Raw genomic sequence first — 14,559 nt, forward strand, 5'->3', positions numbered from 1 at the left:
ACCCTCCTGCACCTACCCAACCTTCCCATTCATCTGTGAGAATATTAAGCTCAAATACTGATGATAACTGCCATCATTGAATGGTACCTTTTAAACAGTATGTGACCAGAAAATCGAGACTCTTTCTCCCACTAGAAACCAAATGCCTTGAGGCCTGGCTGATAGCTGCTCAGTAAGTGTCTGCTAAACAAGCGGAAGTTGGATGAACTGGAAGGAACTGGTCTGAAGAAAAAGGCTCATATGAAAAGAGTCTCATTTATCTATGTATCTCTCCAACTGTAACACTTAAAATAACTCTAAGAACAGAGTATTTTATAAAATGGTATATAAAGGAGTTTATATTTCTAATCAGAAAGAGAAAAACAGTTTCACATAAATTAACACAGGGACCAGTAACATAATAAATTACAGGCATGAAACTGAAACCTTTGTAACCTACTGATATGGTATTTCCATTAACGCAGCTCCTCAATCTTTCCCAAGATTTGATTTTTCATCATGAGTAGTTCAAGCTGAAGGCCAACAGGGCTCTGGGATGGCCCTGTACACAGACACAGAATTCTCTCACTTTCTTTGAATGCCTGGAAGGATACCCAGAGGACCTTAATTGACAATTCCAAATGACCAAACCACTAAAATTCTTTTCCACCCTCTAACTATGCCCCTAGCTATGTTTTACAGCTACAGTCCTGAAAACAATGTATACTACTTGTAATTAATGAAAAGCTATAAGAATTTAAATAGATATGCACTCTTGAAAATATGTCCTATATCAAGGAAGGTCAAAGCCAATATCCAAGGAGCCACAGGCTAGTAACTCAACAGGCTGAGTAGTATTGCAACATGGCAATGGGGCCAACAGTTCTGGACCTCAAACCTCACTAGGTTCATAAATTTGTCAAGTGATATATTCTGCTGTGCCTGGCTCTCCTCATGAATGTAGCCATGAGGGTGCCTGCTCTGCTGAGCAGTTGGAAGTACATACATTGTACCTGTAGATGATGGGAACTACTGTTACACCATAATCTCCATATACCCTAGCTTTTGATTACGTAAGTAAAGCAATCTTGAAGATGAGAAGTGATTTTTCTGTGAGCAAGTCTCTATCAAAAAGTTACTGCATTAGGAGTCCAGAAGGTAATATCAAAACATGATATTGGGAGATGGCAGCATGGATAAGAGATAGGAGGCAGGGACAGGAAGATGTCTGGGAGCCCATTGTCTGGTGGCCCAGTGTACTCAAGAATCAAGGACAAACAAGAATCCATGCCTCAGACAATGTGGAAGGTACGGATTCATTCCTAAGGCTGTCCTCTGACCTTCAAATATGCTCTGTGGCATGTGCACCTGTGCTCAAAACCGTTAAACAGACACACAAAAACAAAAAAAATATGTAAATACAAAATTAAAACATAATTCTAGAATACAGATGTTCTTGGGTTACATTAAAACAAACTCACTGAGAAAAGGAAGATCCTTAGATGACAATGTACCTAACCTACTCAATACATGAGCTATATCAGCTGTTTCCTCCCATAACTGCATGGCTGACTGTCAGCCATGGCTCCCTGGGGCTCTCCAGCATCACAAGAGTATTGTATCATATATTGCTAACTTGGGGCCAGAACCAAAATCTGAAGCACGGCTTCCAGAAAACGTGTATCACATTTATACTCTCGTAATGTGAAGAGTCACTGTGGAACCATCTCTAAGGTGGCTTTCATGTCTATGTTCCTGTCAGATAGAAAACCACAGATGGGTTGCACAATGGGAAGCATGCTCACTACGTTTCCATTAGCTTTACTTACCATTCCTTGTAAATATGCACACAGACAATGCTTTGAAACACACGCACCAGAAACACAACTCAGTTCTTATTAGTATATGCTTTGAGCCAGCCAACCTGCTGCTCAGGCTAGTTCCGTATTTATCCAATAGATTCAGTCACACCATAACCACCATTACAGTGTAAACTGTTGGTAAACCTTCTATACATGAGAATATACAATACACAGATAAACCATGTTATCTTTAAGGGCAAGTTCCCCTCAATGTCTATCAAAATCTAAGTTAGTTATGATTCATTTCAGTCTTCCAAGAGTCTCCTGTTATTTTCTCTCCTTGCTAAGAAAAAAGATATGAAAGAAAAACCAGAGCAACATTTTCTGAGAAAAGAAAATGTATATATCGAACATTCCCAAGGGACAAGTCCCCTAGTTCACGAAACCAGGAGTATCTGTTGCAAACGTGTATGAGGACAAGAAAGAGTAGGCAGTTACCATGAAACTATACAGATTAAAACTCATTAGGGCACTTGGCGTTCAGTTGGCTGCAAAGAGAGCAGCAGCTATTTCTTTCCCATATGTTTGAATTAAATTAGCATACAAAGAGAAATAAAGGCATAAGATGGTGCTTGGGTTTTTTTTTTTTTTTCTTCACTACAAAAACAGTATATAGAATCTGAGAAAAAATACCTCTTAGCTATGTCTGGAAGATTAAATAAGAGCAAGAATACAATATAGTATATCATTTTGCTTTGCTATGATCAAAATACCTAATGGAAATTCAAAGGATAAGGGATTAATTTGGGCTCACAGTTTCAAAAGGTTTAGTTTGTGGTTTCTAAGCCCCATCATGGCACTAAACAGTTTAGACTATTTAGTAGACAAGAAGCTCAGAGAAGAGAGATGCCAACACTGGCCATTTGCCTAGCCTACTTGGGGAATTCCAGGACTGTAAGAGACCATGTCTCAAACAATATAAACAAATACAAAAGGTGGATCGCAAAGAAAGACACTCAAGTTTACCCTCTAGTCAATACGCAGCCCCACAGAGACACATATATGCACACACACACACACACACACACACACACACACACACTGGGGGCGGGAGGAAGGGAGAGAGGACCTTTTTTTTTTTAATGTTGAAATTTGATACAGCTTTAAAATACCACTCCCTAAATGTGAGCCCTGGTTGTGACATTAGTATTAGTGCAATCACTTGACCAGCATAAAATGTAGAAACTGTGGCTTATGTCAATTTGCATTAAAAAAGGACAGCCAGGATCACCCACCGTAACCAGGAAATATAAATGCCTAAGGATCTGGATGACATGAAATAAAAAGAGAAGGCTTTTATGCGATGCTATATATAAGCTAACATAAAAAATGATTGACTCCAGAGCTGCTGTTTGTATTGGAAAGGTACACATGGTTATAAACAGCTTCATTCAGCTGGTCCCCTACCAAAGAAAAGCTTATGCATTTAATGGCTCCCCGGATGGTTCATCAGAACCAACTGTTGGCCTGCAAATGTTTATCATAAAACAAGAACAAAGAGAGTCTGGCTCATTGTATTGTTCATCTGTCTGAGGAACAGACCTTCACTTGCCTATCTAAGAAACACTTCTACCTTCCAACTGTACTTGTGTTGGCTTTCACTTGGGTACTCTCTACATTCTACTGAAAAGAGGCCATAAGATCCCAATAAAAGCTCCACTTAGAACAGAAGCATCTGAACAGTTAGTATGTTTGCAAGACAGACTTTGAAAGGTCAAAAATATAAATCCTCCATCAAAAGAAGACCTAGAACATTCTGACTAAATGATTCCATTTCTAGAGTCTCCAAAATATTGTTCTAAAGCAATACCTGACCGTGAACTAAGTTAATCTCACAATTACATAAATCCAAAGATCCAGGAAACTATCTAATTCCAAATCTGCCTCAGCACAGATTTGTAATTGACTATATGAGCCAGCTGGCCTTGACCTCTCTCCTCCACTGGGTGGGGCAGACTACTCAGAGGTGAAAAATTAGCTGTGTTTGAATACCAGTATTTTAAGAGGAATGGTCAGTCTTAAATGATACATGATATTCTTTAGGCAATACAAGACTCAAATATCATTACATTTAATGAAATGACTATGGACCCTATAGTATACAGTTAGGCACAGAATCATAATATAGAGAGAGATGGTCTTCATGAGTTACTCCAAATTCTGATTTGTAAAAAAGGATGGGAGATCCACCTACATCAAGCTATTCTACCACATTTATAATTCTACTGCACAGCAAAGACCAAATCTGTCAACTTATTTGTGACTAAAATTTCCATATCACTGGAACAAAACTTGTTGTCTCCAGACACCGTGTCACTATATAGTCCACGTTGTCCTTAAACTCACAATTTTTCTGCCTCCATCTTCCAAGAGCTGGGATTACAGGTGTGTTACCACTACTCCCGGTTTTCAAATGGGCTTTTATACAATGTCTTCCACTTTGATGCAGAGCCCAAATTCCTTCCTTCCTGCTTTTGATCTTAATAATGTATCTTCAGAATTCATGAAGGTTCCTAATATGGCAAATGTCGTTTTCAGGGCAAGGCCATAGACAAGATCTAGGAGAGAGGAGGCATTAGCTATTGCATTAGAGTAAGTTGCTGGGAGAAGCCAAGAATATGGTACTAATGGTGTGACTGACTGAGAAAATGTCTGTCCAGTGATGGTTTGAGCATAGAGTAAATGAAAGAACACAGGATGCTCAACTTACTCTTTAATGAACAATTTTGGGGACAAAACAACCACAAAATAAAAATTAAAATATCAAACCCTCAAATGATAGCATGACGTAGAATGGGAGACTAAGGAGAGACAACTGAGGGACAGTCCTTCCCCAAATTTCACCCAGATGGGGAAAGAGCAGGAGCTCAAAACAGAAGTTTGCAAAGGCATGAAGCTCTATGAATTAAAGGAAATTGTTCCTCTTTCATTTCTCCTTCTGGATTTCCAAATTTTGTCTCCTAGTGTGTGACTGTTAGAAATGCTAGTAGTGGGAAGGAAGAAGTTCATAGCTCCCACAGCTTATCAGGATGGAAGCCGCCACTGTGAAATTCCCAGAAAGGATAAAGAAAAACCAAAACCCTCACTGAATGAGCTTTCTGGGTCAAAGAGAGGTTAATATCTCCCAACTGACCACCATGAAGGAAAAGGGCTGAGCAAGTAGGATATGGTTATAGATTTTGCTTTTATTGATTTTTGCTTTACCAATAGCAATTTTGGGGGCCTTGGAGCAATTAGAGTTGATAGAGGTCAGACGATGAAGATTGTGGGTTTCCAGCCTACTCTTGATAATTTAGGAGTGAGTGATGTCAAATATTTACTCAGGCCACTAATCCAATGTACTTCCTCCCCGTCTATTTAGTATCATGTGACAGAAAGTGACTCTCAGATGACAACTGTCAAACATCCCAGCTCATTTGATCATCTGATACAACAACCTCAAGAAGCAGGAATAGCTTCACTATGGGAGGGGAAAGGGGTTGTGAACCCAAACAGTTTCAAACACTCTCCCAGGGCATGCTATATAACAGAAGAAACTAGGTTCAAATTCAACATTCCTGATGGCAAGAGCTTAATGCTCCATACACCCACTTAAACTGTCATACCATTCTTATCGCCCCTTAATCTTTCATTTCTATAAAGAGCAGAGAGGTGCTTAAATGTTAGGACTCAACTCTTTATACCCTAAACCACAATAGAGACAGTAGAGTTGGCTTTATATTATCTTTTGGATCTCTAGAAGGAGAAGCTGTTAAAAATAAAAACAAGTGTGGAAAAGCTGAGGATGTGTCTTGTAGAATTGGAGAATGCACAGTCCTTACATTGTAAAATGGACTAGGCTTTGGGTTCACTCTTCAGCATTACTGGTTTAGCATACTTTTTAGGGATACTGTGGAGATGCTAATGTTTTATATGTCTCTTCTAGAATCAAAAGGGGCCACGCCACCAGTGGAAGGTAGGTCCTAACTTCCAACCAAATTAGCATAGTGTAACTCCCAGTACAATAAAAGGAGAATGTACATACCAATCAGCCTGTGGGTGTGAGGGAGGACAGCACAGCTCACGGTTGCTGCTAATGCCTTAGTTTAGGAGTTCAAGAAATATTTTTGAAAGACAGCTTTTTTGGTATCCAACCATGCTTGGGGAGAATGTCCTGCTTCAATGGCTGTAAAGGCCTGAATGATCATGGCTGCATCACACTGTTGTGAGACTCTAATCTTGCATATATACCACAGGCAAACCAAGGAGACCAACACCAGAAGGCCTGCTAACACTCCCATGCCCACCCATTCCTTCAGATGATTCATGGCTGCAGCAATCCATGTTGATAATCCTGTGGCTAGTCCTGCGTCCACTCTGGTAGAATTTACTGTGACAATGGCCACTCTCAGCTGCTCCATCGTAGTATCGAATTCTCCAGTCCAATTACCTAAAATATAGCTCGACAATTGTTTAGACAGATTTGCAGCACAGGAAAAATTCTCATGTTGTATGCTAGTGACACAAAGTCCAGCATACTTTCATTGACAGCCAGGTTGAGCGATTTGCCATAGGATATCAATTTGCTCCTGCAAGAGGTCAATCCTCTGATTGAACACCATCAAGCTTCCTTTTAGTTGAGCATTAATTCCTTTATGTACAACTAAGGCATGAGCTACATTGGCTAAATGATTATTCAGGGTCTGAGCAGTCTGCCCAGTATGACTCATGGCTAATGCCCTGGTGGTAGCTCCAACAGCCGTCAATGAGATGGTAGTAACAATGGTGGCTGTAGTTCCAAGATCCCTTTTCTGTCTGAAGAGAAGCATGGTTGGATACCATAAAAAGCTAAAATGATACGCTCAGGATGCGAGGCTAAGCACTGCACTCAGGGTCAGCCGCTTTGGACCCAGAGAAGAGCATGTCTGATTGCATGCGGGTTGATGCCCCAGGTCCCGCCTCTGAGAAAAAGGTATTGGACGGGTCTGATGCTCTTTGGGTGGATGACACCTAAATGAACATCGGTACAAAGTCCCAATTTATTTCTAATATCAGAGATCAGACCTCTACTCTTGCCTGATGCGTCTAAAACAAAAAGGGGGAACTGTAGAGAGCTGCGGAATGCTATGCCTTAAAGATGGAGCTGGTTTCCGCCTTCCACCTTCCCGATGGTGAGTGTTCTCTGTCACTAACAACTCCACAATTGGCTAAGGCTGAGGATCTGGCTTGCTTCCATGTATGTGGACCTATCTGCATTGCCCACGTGGCATGCTGGGGCTGGCTACCCAGAGGCTATTTAAGCTGTGGGCTGGCTTTCCCCGGGGTCCGAGGATTGTTCAATGTTCCTGAATAAACTGCATTGAAAAAAAAAAAAAAAAAGAAAGACAGCTTTTTTAACTTGACTGTTGTCTGGGAGGCTCCAGCCAGCCTCGGATCAAGACATATGCAGGGACTTGCGGCATAGCATGGGGCAGAGCTCTGGGGGTCCTGTGGAAGTGTTGGGGGAAAGATGGAAGAACCTGGAGGGGTCAGGAACCTCGCAAAAAGACCAACAGAGACAACTAACCCAGTCCCATGAGGGCTTACAGAGACTGAGACATCAACTAAGGAACATGCACAGTCTGGACCTAGGTCCCTTGCATACATGTGGCCAATGAGTAGCTTGGTCTTCATATGGGGTGCCTAGGGAGGGGGCTGTTTTTAACATGAACTCTATTGCCTGCTTTTGGAACACTTCTCCCTAGCAGGGCTGCCTTGCCTGGCCTCAGGGGATGAAGATAGGCTCAGTCCTGATGTGACTTGATGTGCTGGGGAAGGTTGATACAGGGGGAAAGGGGCTCACCTTTTCTGGGGGTGGGAGAAGGAAAAGAAGAGGGAAAGAAAAAGGGGAAAGGGGGAGGAGAAGAGGGAAGGGGCACCCTTGGGATGTAAAGTAAATAAACTGAAAAAGTAAAATCCAAGTCCTACCATGCTTTCTTCTCCCAATGGGAAAAATAGGTGGTGGTGGTACACACCTTTAATGCCAGCACTGGAGAGGCAGAGGCAAGCAGGTTTCTGTGAGTTCAAGGTAAGCCAGGTCTACAGAGCAAATTCCAGAACAGCCAGGGCTACACAGAGAAACCCTGTCTCAAAACTACAACCACCCAAAAAACTAAAATCTGTAGGTCACTAGGACATAGGACGGACCAAAGGCCTTTCTGAATCTGTGTCTTTCTGAAGAGTACTAACTATCCCTGAGACTGGTAGAAACTGACCTTTTTGCTGTGCAATTCAGAAGCCTTGCCTCCTGTTTGCAGATTCAAAGAGAAGACAGAGAGATGCAACTTTGACCACATCTGAATGTTTGTGGGCTTTGGGTCCCCACAACCAACAACCTTACTTAAATTCCCAACTTTTAAATTGCTAAAGCCATGGAAACATTAATAATGACCTTTCTTCATGAAACCCCCAAATCTCTCCCACTTGTACTTCTGACCAGCTCAGTTTCTCAGTAGAAACGCTCAATCTTTACTCAACACCTTGGCCCAAATAACACCACAACCTACAAGAACCTTCATATTTTCGCATCCGTATGTCCACCCAAGCCAATTATAAAACTCATTTTTTTTTGCTTTAATTTTGTGGGGATTTTGGTTGCCATGGGAAAGATTGTGCTCTGGTAGTTCAATCTCTTGGCTATTAGTAGTCTTCTAACACACACAGACATACGGAGAGAGAAAGCAAGAAAAAGAGAGAGAAGAGACAGACACAGAGAAAACAAATAAGCTTGCAGCTTGTAGTGCTACACAAAATATACATGAAGAGCTTTCCAAAGAGGTTAAGCAACCATTAAGCAATCAATGTATTGATGTATTGCATTGTAGCTGGTAGAACTAAACAAAGAAGCTATTTATTGCCAACAAAACAGCATTTTCAGCTGAAATGATAATAATAGCAATTAATGTTTCCTCAGAATTTAATATTTGTCAGGCTAAATGCCTTCCATGAACAGTTTTATCTATGAATATAAATGTGTCATTCCAATTTTGCAGACTATAGTGAGGGTAAGGAAGGTTGAGTAACTTACATGGTGTTGATTAACAATGGAGCCAAGACTGAAACCCAGGGTGACAATTTTGCTGCGTAGGAGGCCTCTTCCAGTGAATGCCTGACCACATTGTTGTCAAGCACTGCTATCTCGGCTTTGGTTATTGATCTGTTGAAGAAACTCAAAATATCACTCAACTCATTTTGAAAAATTGAGCAATACCTAAAATACCTGGGCATCAAAATGCATACAGCCACAGGCTCCATCCATCAAAATGATCTTTTACTGTCTCCTGGCAAAAAGTGTGTGTTACACACATTGGAAATTCATTCAGTGGTAAAGAAGAATAAAGTTACAAAATTTGCAGGAAAATGGATAGATATACACAATGATCTTTAGTGAGGTAACCTAAATCAACAGAGACAAATGCCACATGGTCTCCCTTGTGTGTGAATCCTAGCTATAGATTTTTGGAGTCAAATGTTCAACGTTGAGTTCTGAAAAAGGACAGAAAGACAGAAAGGAACTATTATAGAAAGGAGTGATGATAAAAATCCATCAGATATGAAAGGGAGGGGCATAACAGAGATAGAAAGAGCTAGGCAGTGAGGGAGTTGGGAGGATATGGAAGAGGAAGGAATAGCTAAAAATACATTAAAAAGCCATATAGAAAAAACACACATTATAAGGTTATTAAGCATATAATCTGAAAAAAAAAATGACTGGAGAGATGGATCAACAGGCACTCATTGCTCTTGCAGGGAACTTATGTCCCAGCCCAACACCCACATCAAGCAGCATACACCTACCTGTCTGTAACTCAGGTCCAGAAAAACTTACGTTCTCTCTTCACTTCTATAGGCTCATGAATACATGTAGTTCACATATACACACTCAGGTACATTCTGGCATGCACACACACACACACACACACACATAAAGAAAAATGTTCTAAGATGAAAAGAATTTGAGTTGGGTGATAAGGCTCCTCCTGAAAGCTGTGGGTTGTTAAATAAAATTCCCAGCGCCAGGTGTAGGACACTTCCCTACAAGATGTGTTGGTCAACAAGATCCCAAAACAATACATATTATTGCCATGGCTCTGATGCTAACTAGAACTTGATGGTAAGGCTCTATTGCCCATACTCAGAGATGACAAGTTAGAAGCTCAGTAAGAAGCTTCATCCCAAGTAGGTAGTGTTTATTATACAAGAAGTAGTTATGCTCTCTGCTGGAGGAAAACCATCAGTAGTTTTACCCTAATGACATGACAGGTAAGATGTGCCTTCTGTCCCAATAGTGGCATGACTGTTATGAGGACAACCAACCATCACCCACCACCACCACCAACACCAACATTGGATTTGAGGCCTATTTTATAAGAAACTTCCTGCCTGCTTCTGTAAATCTGGTCAAGAGCCCAGGGATGGGGAGGTCATAGGCCATAACAGGGGACCTGCTTCCATTGTTTTGGCCAAATGGTCTTATTGTCAAATCTCCCTCTAAATATCATTTTTTATAGCCATGAACTTAACATAAGGTTAAGTACTGCTCTTAACCTTAGTCAGAGAAGCTTCTTACTATAGAAGACAGTGGTTAATGTAGATACCTATTACTGTCCAAAGTGACAAAAATAAGTGACATAATGATCATTACTAAATGAGATAGCTGTCACCTCCTCCAAGGTTCATGAAAAGTCACAGAAGAAGGGGGTGAAAATAATGTAAAGGCCAGAGAATGGGGAGATGTGCTACAAAAGGACATGTTTCAGACATGGCATAACTCATGAAGGTACCGCAGCTGTGGTTATCTATATAAGACATACACAAGACTGGGAATATCAACATTTTATCATGGACAAGAAAGGGGCCCACGAGTACACATCCCTCTCTAAGGGACTATTGTCCATTGATGATTGTGGGCAAGGGCGTGTCATTTTATTATATTGTTTAGCCACTGATAAGTTGCCCCTGATCCTGGAAATTACCTCTTAGCCACATGCAGTCAAGAAACCCTACTTAAATTAAATGGACCATAAACAAGGACATGAGAGTATAAGGGGAACTTGGGGGGCAGGTGTGGGTAAAAGCAGGGAATTAGACATGAAGATGAGTAAAATTGATTATGTAAGAGTATGGAAGTATCAAGAAAAAAGAATGCATGTGTGTGTTATATTCACATCCTATATGCTCTGTTCTAAATTTATCTTTTTCTCTCCAATATAAACAGTATTGGTTAACATACATTTTTATTAAATTTTATTTCTTTCTTTCTCTCTCTCTCTCTCTCTCCCTCTATGTGTGTGTATGTCCTGTCCCCACAATGCACACATGGAGGTTGGAGGACAACTTGAAGGAAGCTCTTCCCACTGTACCATGTGAGTCCCAGGCATTGAACTCGCCCTCAAATGTGGTAGCAAGTGTCTTTACCTGCTAAGCCATCTTGGGAGCACTAGCATCCATTTTGAGTTTTAAGAGAGTTTTCAGCTGTGGAGTAATGAGAAGAACTACCGTTCTGGTTCTGTTTTCTTCTGTTTTCATCAGTGTTTGTTTATCGAATAAATTTTCATGTAGCCCAAACTGGTCTTCCAACTCAATATGAGGCCAAGGATGGCCTTGAACTTCTGACCCTCCAACTTCTGCCTTTTGATTGTTAGGATTTCATGCATGTTCTGTTATATATTTGTGCTTTTCTATATTTGCCCCATTGTTGTCTCTCATCTTTGGAGAGTAATTGAGACAGGTGGAATTTTTATATTCCCCAATTGACTCTTCTGGGGATTAGAAAGTATATAGAATGCACTCCCCCCAATCAAGGTCAATAATATAATGTTTTAAAAATGACTGAAAAAGACTAGGTGGTATCATATCGAAGCCTTAACCCGGGCTGGCAATCACCATCAACTGATCCTTTATCATGTCAACATGTGCTCATAGAGACTCCTGAGGACTTAGACTCTCATAGTCTCCCTATCTACCTTGACGTTACTATCAACAGAGAAAGGTGCACAATGTGCCTTCCCCAGACCCTGTCCTCTTATCAGAACAGCATGTCTGGCTTTCACATTGCTGCCTGCAAGATTTGGTAAGATCTTGGCTCTGGATACCTGACCTCATTTGACCCTGTCTTCCTGTGTATCACTCATCTCACTCATCTCCTGGAAAGGAACACGTTTCCCAGCCTCTTCCACATCAGCACTGAGAAAGGAAATTGCAGGCTCTGAGTGGTAAGTGACCTGGACAGTGCCAAAGTCTTGGGAGGGAGGTAAGACGGAGGAGGGCTGAAGAAGCACAATGAGATACTTTCACCCTGCCAAATTCCCATCCCTCTTTGGGCTGCAGGAGATGCCAGAAAAGGAAGCCAAGAGGAGGTGGGAGGATAAGTGGAAACAGCTCCTCCTCTTCCCTGGCACATCCTGGCTGGTTGTCTATAAACATCTCTCTAGCACTACCCCACGCAGGGAGTCTGAGGAGATGCACAGACTTGCTCGACTGTGTGAGCCATGTCATCTATATTAGAGGCCTTGTAACTCCGAGAGAAGATGGGCAAACATGATGAGCAGGTAGGGACAGGGTAGATTGGGCGCGTAGCCTAATGACCTTTCCAGTAACAGTTAGAGAGCTCTTGGGACAGCTTCCCAGATAAACTGGACAAGGAAGAAAACCAAAAGTTCTTTCCCGTTCCTTCTCTCACCGTCACACTTCCAAGTCATTCCCTTAGTTCTGTGAAAGAGGAACAAGGTGGCGTGCCTGTCGGGAGAGTGATCAGAACAGGAGAGCAGCTCTGCCTGGAGACTAAAGGCAGGCCAGAATGGAAAGCAGATACATTTGGGATGGAGAAATCCCACCCCATAGACTTGTGGCCGGAGCGGAGCCTGTAAGTAAATGTGAACGTGCCAATGGCTCTCCTTGCATGAGCCAAAAGTCAATGTTTGACAGACTGGGATCTGGGCCAAACTCCAGCTCAGTGGCCTCCCACAGGGGACGACTTCAAAGAAATGAGATTTAGTGAAATAGTCTGTGTCTGTTGCCAGAGGCCTGAGCTCACAGGTCAGACTCTGAGCCTGTCTTCTGGGCTCCCAACAGTCCATGCTCAGTTCCTCCCCAGGTACTCAACACCATTATTAAATATTTTATTGATTTGCCCCGTCCACTGGACAGAGGTAAGAGTTGATATCTTCTGGACATTACATCCTCAGAACCAAATAAGCAAGCTCTAGATTTTCCAATATAATGGCTGCTAAATTAAAGTGGCCTTTGAGCACTTGAAATGTGGCCAGTCCAAACTTATCACAAGTTTAAAATGCACAGTAGATTTCAAAAAGTATGTATGAACAACAAAGTAAAACATCTCTTTAATTATTCTATTAGTTAAATATTGAAATCACATTTTATATGTTAGGTTAAATAAAATAAACCATTAAGATGGATGTCTCTTTTTTCTCTCTTTAAAATCACTCATGTGGCTTGTATTATACTCACATTGGACTGCATTGTTCTGAGCATGCTGTAAGTGCAGATAGATGGATGGATGAATATAAAAGGGAAAAAAGACTTTAAAAGTTGACCTAAGATCAGCATTAATATTTTTATATCATCATGGAATGAGTGGGTCAAAATGGTTAAAAATAAATGAAGCATAGCTGCTTTAGGAAGTAAATTTGTATCTGGAACTACATTTCACTCTGAGTCATTTGCTATGGAAAAAAAAATGCTTACTTTTCTTAACCAAAGCTCCTAAAGCAGAGAGGGTGACAGACAGTCAGTGAGGCCTCACAACACAGGCCAGGCTCAGCCTTCAAACCAGTGGTAAGGATTTAGGAGAGCAGAAGACCAAGACAGCACTGCAAGGGATTATCAGAAAGGAAGGAAGGAAAGAAGGAAAAAAAGAACAAAGGGAAGGAAAAAGAAGGAAGGAAGGAAGTTACAAACAACTAATCTGGGAATCCCACATTCTACCAAGTTTCTTGTCATTCTAAATAAAGAAGTTTATCTGATTGCTTTCAATAGATTCATTAGAATTATTTTTAATGTATAACCTTCTACAGCATCAAAATTCAGAGCAATCTTCTATAGATTTTTTCAAAAGTTAAAGAGGAAGGATGGATCACTTCCAAAATCACTGTCTATGTATACCCTGATATCAAAGACAGACAGAGTGGCTACAGACAGAAATAGGAAAGAAGTACAGGTAGAAGTGGAAGAACAGACTTTATTTCAGTGTCTCTCAGGAGCATCGTTACAAAACAAAACAGAAAGTTACTAATGAAATATTAGCAAACTCCGTTCTACAGCAGAGTAAAGAGAAAGGGAAAGCAGGATAGTTCAAGACACTAAAGCCAGATAAAGTAATGCATGGTTTTAAAAAGACCAAAAAAAAAAAAAAAGAAAAAAGAAAAGAAAAAGAAAAATCATGATCCCCACAAATCATAACAACAACAACAACAAAATCCAGTCCCCTTCTTGAAGAAAACACTCAATAAACTAGGAAGCATAGGGAATCACCTCCACATAATTAAAGTTATATGTGAAAACCCTATTGGGAACATTGCAACACTGAAAAAAAAATCTTCCTTTCAGATCACAAGCAATCTACACATGGTACTGCAAGCCTATGAGCCTAGCACCCAGGAGGACACGCAGGGTGATTCTGAGTTTAAGGTAGCCTGACATGCACACCAAGCTTGAATCTACACTGAGAAATGCAGCAAAG

The 14,559-nt window shown here is 41.0% G+C and overlaps 1 long non-coding RNA gene across 9 annotated transcripts in view; it reads right to left on the reverse strand.

Annotated features, from left to right (window-relative positions):
• Nucleotides 1-14,559, reverse strand: part of LOC132649337 (uncharacterized) — a 414,614-nt gene that overhangs the window by 62,335 nt on the left and 337,720 nt on the right. The window contains exon 7 of one of the 9 annotated variants that reach the window (XR_009587756.1): nt 8,887-9,015. The exons of the other annotated variants lie outside the window; for them this stretch is intronic. This is a non-coding gene — a long non-coding RNA (uncharacterized LOC132649337). The remainder of the gene's footprint in view (nt 1-8,886; nt 9,016-14,559) is intronic. 9 annotated transcript variants of the gene reach the window in all.

Source organism: Meriones unguiculatus, chromosome 19, assembly GCF_030254825.1.
Source record: "Meriones unguiculatus strain TT.TT164.6M chromosome 19, Bangor_MerUng_6.1, whole genome shotgun sequence".
Classification (NCBI taxonomy): domain Eukaryota; kingdom Metazoa; phylum Chordata; class Mammalia; order Rodentia; family Muridae; genus Meriones; species Meriones unguiculatus.